Source organism: Elephantulus edwardii, unplaced genomic scaffold, assembly GCF_000299155.1.
Source record: "Elephantulus edwardii isolate Elephantulus edwardi_28Jun2011 unplaced genomic scaffold, EleEdw1.0 scaffold00013, whole genome shotgun sequence".
NCBI classification, from domain to species: Eukaryota; Metazoa; Chordata; class Mammalia; order Macroscelidea; family Macroscelididae; genus Elephantulus; species Elephantulus edwardii.
Window position 1 is genome coordinate 9,009,215 of NW_006399763.1, and position 10,070 is coordinate 9,019,284.

Sequence of the window (10,070 nt, forward strand, 5' to 3'; positions counted from 1 at the left end):
AACCCTGATGCATGTCTTCTGTAATTTTAAAACATGGACATGGTCCTTGTAGATAGTTCAGCTGGTAATACGTTGTTTAAGGGAGCTCTAGTGGCCTAGTAATAAGAACCTGTGGTGCAATTTCAAATACACACAGTTCGAATCCACAAGCTGTGCTGCAGAAGGATGGGCAGTCTCTTTCCATGTGATTAAATACTGTTGAAAACCCACTGGAAGGTCAGCTAGGTGTCAGTTCTAACTCAATGGTGCTCAACAGCAACAGTTTTTAACTGTTTACACCACCCATAGAATCTTATTTTGGAGTTACAATTGTTTTATGTATTTTATGCATAAAGAAATTGATTTGTCGAAACAAAAATTTTTGGCTAGGGAGAAAAGGGCTGATAGCAGCTGGGTTTTTGTTGGTTTTTTTAAATTATCTTTTTATTTTATTTTAGTTTGTGTGTGTGTGTGTGTGTGTGTGTGTGTATACCATCAAATCTGATCTGATTGGTACAGGAGGAGATTGTCCCTCCTTCTCCAGCAGAGCATCTGGTAGATTCGAACCATGCACCTCTGGGATTGCAGTGCAGCTTCTTGCCACTAGGCTACCAGAGCTCACTGGTAGTAACTGTTTTATGCTACAGTTATACACACACAAATAGCTCACAGTGATTGATGATATCCTTGAATTACAACAAACCACATTTACTAGTGTCCTTCTCGCATTAGTGATATGTACTACGAAAATCTTGTCACATGGTGTTTGTTGTTATTCTCGATGTTCATGCACATTTGTAAATTTTAATAATTTGTTATTTGAATCACTCCCTTACTGATAAAAGCAGTGATGTTTTTGTTGTCGATTGTCTTTGAGTTGAGCATGACTCATAGAGGCCCTATGAACAAACGGCCTGAAGCCCCTCTACAACTACCAACATTTATCAAAGTTCATAGAGTTTCTGGAGGCTTGTTGTTTAGGAAGTGGATATAAGACAATAATAAAAACTCAAAAACACTAAACTAAAGCAAGTGTTGGGTTTATGTGAGAACTGATTGACCAAGAAGATATGGAAACAGAACCCTGACATCAGGGTAGTCAAGGACTACCTGTAGAGGAAACAAACAAAAGAAAAAAAAACAACCCAAAACAACCAAACCACTGCCATCAAGTATATTCTGAATCATAGTAACCTTCCATGAGGTTTCCAATGCTGTGAATCTTAATAGAAAGAGAAAGTCCATCTTTCTTCATTAGGTAAATTAGACCCACAGCGACAGACTTTTGGCTATCAGGGTACCAAACTATAGATAATACCAACAGAGCTCCTACCTGTATTGTAAGGAAGCCTAAAAAGAGTTCACTCCCAGCATAGGCTCGTTTTCTCAGAGCTACCATTCATGCACTGGCAACTTTGTTCTCTAGGCTAATGACCATTCATGCATCAATTATAAAATAAAATTAATGTATGATTTTAAGTGAATGAAAATAGGTGGCACAGCCATATTTTAACTTTCAAGTGTGTTCTGAATGTTGGTAGGAGTCTGAGAATTTGGCTGCTGGAAATATAAATCCCTTTCGAATGTGAAGAAGTTTGAGTTCTTTCTTCTGTTCCCTAGAGACTGGCACCTTAGTTGTAATGATTACAGTCAAATCTATTCTGGAGTATCTTTTCAGAAGGTACCTGATAAGTATTCATGAATCAAAAAAGACAAGATGAATGTGCTCTAATTCATGTTTATGAAGAACAATAATTACTACATTCTATATACCCATTTTGGGATAATGTATGCATGCATAAAAATAAACAGTCCCAGTTCAATAAAATTTTGTTAGCGGAATGATTTTGATACTATAAGCCAGCTTTTGTCTATTATTAACCAAACTACTTGACTAAGTAACAGGGAAGAAGGCATAGAAAACATATTTTGTAAAGAGAAACGATCCCATTACAATGAATAGTTTCTTAGAGTTGTTCAACAAGATAGAGAAAATAGCTTTGCATTATACCTGCAAGTATCTGTTTAGAAAAGTATTGGAAAAGCTCACATTTGCAAAAGTTTCTGTTAAGTAGAAATGAAGTGATTGAAATCTGATTCTTTTTTTGTATGGTACTGTGAACAGCATTTTATCCCTGTTAAAGTGATAAACTTTGTGAGACTAAGCTTTTTTTATTTTCTCATAACGATCTTCAAATTGAAGTCTCCTTTCTAACGTGAATCTTAGATGCAGAACTTTTCTTTAGTACAGTTACTAAAGATTTTGTTTTCTCTCTGTACTTGGCAATGATTAATGTACCTAGTTTCCTTCCCTGAAATTTGCTACAGTGTTTTTCATGTGGAAGAATAAAGTATTGTTACAAGAGAGATTAGTAAAATTAACTTATATTTTCACTAAAAAGTATTGATATTCTTGCCTTGTGCTCTCAAGCTGCCTTCAATTTATCGTGACCTTATATGCACGTGCAGAATATTTACATGACTGTCACATTTCCTGAGACGTTCTTTTGCATTTAAATAAATAAATAATTTAGATCAATATTCTATCAGGACACTTCTATTTTCATAGTACAAGTGATTCGTTCAGGCATGCTTTTGAATAACAACTTGATGATTTCCATCAGCACCTTCACTAGGTTCCTTCAAGGTTCATTTCACTGCTGTTTCCCCATCCTTGAAACTATGTTGCCTTCTTAAAATTTCCTATGGCTCTAGGGATTCTAACAGGAGATGAGAAAGCAGATTGGACAGGTTGTCCACACAACTGTAAATGGTGATGATCAAAGTAAAGGGGGGGAGTGGATAAGTTAAATGACAACCAAAGCACAGAGGAGAATAAAGGAGGTAGTAGCCTGACACACCCAGGCTACTTTATCTGGCTGTATAAGCTCTAAAAAGCAGTTTGACAGAAAATTACTACTTGTTCTGGAAGAAAACCGTGATTCATGAACATGCTTTGCAAATACTTTCATCAGGTCAGGCAGAGTTCAGTGGCTAAAAGGAGGGCAAAATGCAGTGGCAGAAATATAGACTTTGAAGGCTTGTCTGTAAAACCCTTAAAAATCAATGACACTACGGAGCCAGTCAGTGGGAAGGAATTAAAAATCCAGAAGAATTTTTAAGCAGAAGAGTATTTGAGTGGATGGTTCAAAATGACAGGAGAGTTTGACACAAATTGAGTAGCATCCTGGGAAGGAAGCAGTTGGTGGGATGGAGTAGGAAACTCAACACGAGAAAGGGCCAGTGATGAGAACTGGAATGACAGATTATAATGAGCCTTGAACTTTAATTAATTACTCTTAGACATATCACAACAGCCAATTGCAATTGATTGATTCATTACTTCATTCATACCAATAATTACAATTTATCTACATTGCAATTAATACATTCATCACAACATACCGAATCATCAACAGTGGGGGACACTCACTCACCCATGGGATTCCCAAATTGTCTCCTCCTTTTGCCTCTCATGGTCATTGGTGCAGTTGTGAGGGTTCTCAGCTAGATCAGCAGTTCGATGAAGCCTAGTGTGTGCAGAATCCTCCACTGTCTCAGTAGCTCATTTCCATTAGTTTAAGACAGAGTTCGTGGCTCTGAAAAGAGCCTTTATGTCTTCAGTGTTAAGTTCATTGCGAAGTGCAGAGAGAGATCTGCTGGGCACAGCCAAAGTTTATCTACTCTGGCTTCTCTACTTTACATTACAGTGAGGCAAGGGGGGCATGCTGGGACATGTTGAATAACAATATGGATTTGACCAATCATATTCAATATTAATTGTGTTTTCTTTGCAACACAGGCAGTAACGAGTCATATCTCCTTATCAAGGTTCCACACCTGTTGTGGTGAGTGAGGTCCTAGAGCCACTAGAGGCCTATTTGAGCATATCAGTATTTTTCAGTTTATTACCAGTTCAGTATTTTTACACAAATATTCTTAACATAATTTCTAACCATAACATAGCAGATTCCTAACATATTTCTTGTTCTTATTTTTAACATATAACATAGCAGATTCCAAACATATGTCTTATTTTTATTTATAACATATAGCAGATTTCAAATATACTTCTTATTCTTATTTCTAACTTATAACATAGCAGTTTCATAGCATTTTCTTATTTCTAACATATAACATAGTAGATTCCCAGGATACTTCTTAATCTTGTTTCAAAGCTGTAACATAACAGATTCTTAACATATTTCTTATTCTTATTTCTAACCTATAACATAGTAAGTTCCTAACTCTATTATCCTTATTTTTATTTCTAACATATAGCATAGCAGATTCCCAATGTATTTCTTATTTCTAACATATAGCATAGCAGATTGCCAATATATTTCTTAGTCTTATTTCTAACATATTGTATAGCAGGTTCCTAACATATTTTCTTATTCTTAAATTTACAAGTTATGCTCCCTTAGTCACATGAGCAGTAACAAGTTACATTCCCTCATCAGAGATTTACATATGTTGAGATCAGTGGCTTTACAGGCAAATTTTTGCCAGTTACTTTCTTTTATCAAGGGTTCACACGCATTGTGGTAAGTGGAGCCCTATACCTTTAAAGCCTGTCTTGGCATGTTGAGCTATTAGTATACTTTTTCACACTGATTTTTATTTCTAAACTTAAGCATCAAATTTAACATAGCAAGCTCTTAATATTTTTCTACATTAAATATATTTCATAATATATTCTATGGCAAATTAACTGCAAATTTATGATATTTTATGTTATTGCAAAATTAATACATTTTTTTATATTTAAACTACTCATAGCACTAATCAATGAGTGAAGAAAAAATTACACATCAAGTTTTTTCAAAGCATGCCAAATTGATACCAATCTTAGACTGCAACAGAGCTATAAGGCTGTATCTGAGGTTAGGGACCTGACCCAAGTATCAGTATATTGGATTTGAGGCATCCTTGGGAAAATGAGACAGAGATAAATGGAAATATGTTTAGCCTTAATGAAACAAAGTTGACAGAATGAAGAGGAAAATATTGATGCTAATAGATTGAGTAGGACAGAGTGAGTGTGCATTATGTTGAGTAATCATTTTCCTTTTTAAAAATAACATTTTATAATGTTTTCACAGAAAGTTACACAGAAAACCAGGTCCCTATTCAACAATTTTGGCATATATTGTTCAGTGATTCTGTGACTTTGGTTACCTACATCATATTATGTAACCATTCTCATTTCTGTTCCATTCCATTTCCAATAACTAAGTCAGATATTCTCTCAATATTTCATTTAAGGTATAGAATATTATTTTATCTCATATAAAAGGTTTTTTAAAAATATAATGTTTAAAATTTAGGGTAAGAAAGCCATGATTCATGCAGACAATAGTTTTCATAGTCTTGAATTTCCTTTTTATCTTCTATTTAAGAGGAGTAGAGACCAATATTTGTAACTTCTATGGCTGCTCAAAAGCTTTTAAGAACCAGGGTGCTATTCAACAAACTAAGGTGTAGAATGTAAACTCTATGAATTATAGCAATTGGCTGAGTTCTCCTACAAGACTACACACTTAAATCTTCAAATGAAAACTAGTCCTGTGAAAGAATTGTTACTGTTAAATGCCCTTAAGTTGACTACAACTCATAATGGCTCTATGAACAATACATGAGAACCTTGCCCTATTTTGCACCATCATCTCCATTATGCTCAAGCCCTTTGTTGCAGATACTGTGTCAATTCATATCATTGAAGGCCTGCTTTTTTGCTGACCATCTGTTTTCCCCCAGCATGATTACTTTTTTTACTAAGAAGAGGTGTCTCCTGACAACAAGCCCAAACTATGTGAGAAGTTTCACCATCCTTGTCTCTAAGGAGCACTCACCCTGGTTGAAATCATTATTTATGTTTAAAAAGTGACACATTCTATGACTGTTATTCGTATATACATGTTGGTTTTGTTGTTATATGCTGTCGAGTCACTTGCGACTCATAGCCACCCTATGTTCAACAGCCCTAAACTCTGCTCTGTCCTGTGCCAATTGCACTGTCTCTGACACATCCATCCCGATTACCCCAGTCACTGAATCAAATATTTCCTAACATGGATAAATCTAGAAAAAATTATGCTGAGTGACACAAGTCAGTCACAAAAGGACATTTATGGTTTAAGATGACTTATATAAAAAGCTGAGGAATAGTTTACACACAGATCAGACTTTATAGGAATCAGAAGGGAGTAAAAAAATTAGAAGATAAGTTGGGTGAAGAGAAAGGACATATAAAATAAAATTTGATTGTTGTTATTTGCCATTAAGGCACTTGTGACTCATAGTGACCCTATGTACAAGAGCCCTAAACCCTACTCTATCCTGTGCCAACCTTATTGTCTCTGACACACCTACAACACTGCCTTAGTGACTGAATCAATCCATCTCATCGAGAGTCTTCCTCTCCTGCACTGTCCCTCCACCCTCCCAAGCATGATGTCCCTCTCTAAGGACCTTATAACAGGCCTAAAGTATGTCAGATGAAGCTTTAGAATCCTTGCCTCCAAGAAGCAGCCTGGTTTCACACTCTTTAGGATGAACCTGTTTTGTTCTCCTAGCAGTCTATAGTATATTCAACACTCTTCTCTAGCACCACAGCTCAAAGGCATCAATTATCTTTCTATCATCCCTAGTCATTGTCCAGCTATTAAGTCTATTAAAGGGAGCTCTGGTAGCCCAGTGGCAAAAAGCTTCACTGCAATCCTGAAGGCACACAGCGTCAAGCCACCAGCTGCTCTGTGGGAAAAGGATGGACAATCTCCTTCTGTGCAATTAATTTCCTTTGAAAACCTTCTGGAAGGTCAACTATGGGTTGGTTCCGACTCTATGGTACACAACAACAATCAGTGGAAAGTAATATTATAAAAGAAAACGAATATGAACAAATAAAACCCATAGTTGAATGAAAATCTTTCACTCAAACAAACAAAACCCAAGAAGGCTGTGAATGTTTGTATACTGTTGTCACAACTTGAACCACATGCCTTTGGGATTTTAGCACAACTTCTTGTCATTGTGGTTTACAGTCACCAGTTGTTTTGCTAGAGAAAGGTAGGCAATCTCCTTGTGGTAACATTTACTGCCTCTGAAAACCCCCTGCATGATCAGTATGGGTTGGTACAGACTTAATGATATACAACAACTGTGACTAATGTTATAAAAATGTGTATGAATTACTGGATGAAATTGTAATTAAAATGTTATAAGAAAATATGTGTGTGAATAGTCAAATGTAAGATTAAAAATCTGTAAATTTTCATTCAAATAAAAAAAAATTAAATGAAGGAAATGGTGTCTGTATTGCCAGCACCAAGGCACATTTTTGGAATCCACGAGCTACTCTGCAGGAGAAAGATGGGCAGTCTCCACCAGTGTAATGCACTGCCTCTAAAAACTTGCTGGAAGGGTAGCTATGAGTTAATTCTGACTTGAGGACCTATTTTGTTGTTAAATGCTGTCGAGTCATAGGCAACTCATAGCGACCCTATGAAGGAAACACCTGAATGCTTGCAGGGCATATAGCAACAAAAAATATTTTTACTGCAACTTAAAGTATTTTGTTATTTTATCATCATTTAAAATAATCAAGTATCTTCTATTCTAAGCTAAGTATAAATATAACACCTGATTTGAAGATGGAGCTGGTTGAGGATTTTCATTTTCTTTAGAACTTTTAAACGAATCAGCTCTTTAGGGTTTCACATTATGAGAAATAAGGCTTTACAAAACGCTTGTATTTTTCTTTTCCAAAAAGCTACACTTAGTTAGCTTTTGAAAGACAAATAGCTTATTTTTAAAATGGAGCTGTTTGTCCTTGAGTTTCAACTCTGAAAACAAGGAAGGAAAGCAAAATAAACTGCCCAGAATAGTTATCATCAACATTCGTATTTGAGATAATGAGATGAACATTTTTACTTCTGATTATGTTGCTTTTCCACCTCCTTCTCTGCTTTTTCTGGACAAGCAAATAAATGATCCATTTAGAATCTTATCACATTCAAAATAGAAGGGATTGTGAGATCATGCAGTCTGGTTTAGAGGATTAAAGCTTCTATTGCATGCCGACTGAAAATATGACATATATCTATAGAGGCATATTTTATTCAGTTTAATCTTGAGAGCCAAATGATAACACAAATGGTAAGAGAATAAGAGGGTGCAGAATTAGTGTCTTTTAACTACAATTAGAACTTGCAAGTAGATGAACACATTCTCAAAATCCTGGTGAGACTTCAACTAAGTAATAATTTTGGATCCCTTAATTCTGGCCAACAGAGATTGTGAGGAAGAATGAAGGATCAGTTTTCTCCCAGTGAGGACCTCGCACTGTGCATATTTATATGCTAACAAAGCACAGGCAATATTATTTGCTATCTGTGTGAATATGAAAGTATCCATATTGAGGAAATGGAGAAATAAATATTCATATTGTGCTATTTTATTCAAACGCGTGAACCTTCTTTAATGTTATAGACTCTAATATTATTTGCAGTTATTCTAATACCTTTACCTGAACACAAGCTGTGATTAACCAAGTTCTAGGATTACTGTGTCTAAAGTTCCCAAATCTTTGTAAATATTTTGTGCTTGGTTTATATTTTTCTTTTTTTGTGTTGTTCACATTTTATTACTGGAATGAAATACATAGATTCATAAGTTTTCTTATAACAGAAATGAGAGAACATATACTGGTAGACCACAGAGGCTATGTTGTGCTTGACTATTTAAAAATTGTCTTTAGTCTATTGCTAAGAGATAACAATTGGATAATTTAGCTTAATAATTTACCTTTCTGACTTCTTTTGACAGCTTGAAAGTCCTGCCAACACTTAGCTTCAATTTTATTGTTGTCGTGCTCAGTAACTGCTGAGCACAGATCCTTCCAGACCCATTACAGACATGACATTGGCATATTTCTGGTTTCAGTGGCTATTTAGTACAAATGATCAGAAGAGCTCTGCTAGGATCCATTGTCTGCCTTCTATTTTTAGAGGTATTGGGAAGACAGCATCCACACTGAGTTTGTATTCTCTACTTTCTCAATGACAAATTGTGTCCTGGCTGTTACAGCCTTGCCATAATGATTGAGCCCATGTGTCACAATATCTTTATTACATTTCAACCTGCCATTTTCTTCCTAAACCACTGCATAAAGAGAGAAAAGTATTGCTACACATTCTCCATTACAGGTCACCACCAGGATTGGTAATTTATTAGAAGGCTTCACAAGACTCAGTATATAGTTGTACTGATTTCTAAGAGGATTAAAAAAAAATGTTTGTTCAAACTTACTCATAGGCTCTGTAAAAGGGTTGGTAATTGCAGGCAAGAGCCCTACAGAGAAATTCTACTCCGTAGCACGTGGCACTGCTGTAACTTAGAACCAATTTGGCAGTAGTGATACTACCTCTGAAAACCAACTAGGGGGTCAACTATAGGTGGATTCCAACCCTAAAGTACAGAACAACAACAGTGCTATGGCAAAGTAAATAAAAATGTAGAGCAAAGTAAAGAGGTTTGGGAAGGCTAAGGATTGATTTTTACAGCATATAAAGAAAGTGAGATTTGAGTAGAGATTTGAAGGAGATTAGGGAGTAAGAAGCTGTGCTGCAATCCTAAAGGCAGTTCGAGTCCACCAGCTGCTCTGCAGGGCAAGCATGGGCGATCTCCTCCTTGCAGTTACCTATCTCAGAAAACGTACTGGAGAGTCAGCTATGAGTCCATTCTGACTAGATACTGCACAACAAGACACTTTTTGTTATTTTGTTGTTGCTCCTGCTTTTGAGAAGCTAGCTATAAAGAAAAAATAAAATAGAGCCTTCCAAGAGAATAAAAAAGGTACTGTAAAAAATGGCTGTAGATGATAGAAGAGCTTACATGTTCAAGAAATAAAAAAAAGCCAGTGAAGCTGGAGCAGAATGAGCAAAATAGCAGTGAGAAATGAGATCAGAAGGCTAACAGAAGGTCACAGTGTATAGGACGTGAATTCATTGTATAGATTTTACTCTGAAAGAGCAGGAGAGACATTGAATTAATTTACACAATGAAATAGCACCATCCTTAAGGCATAA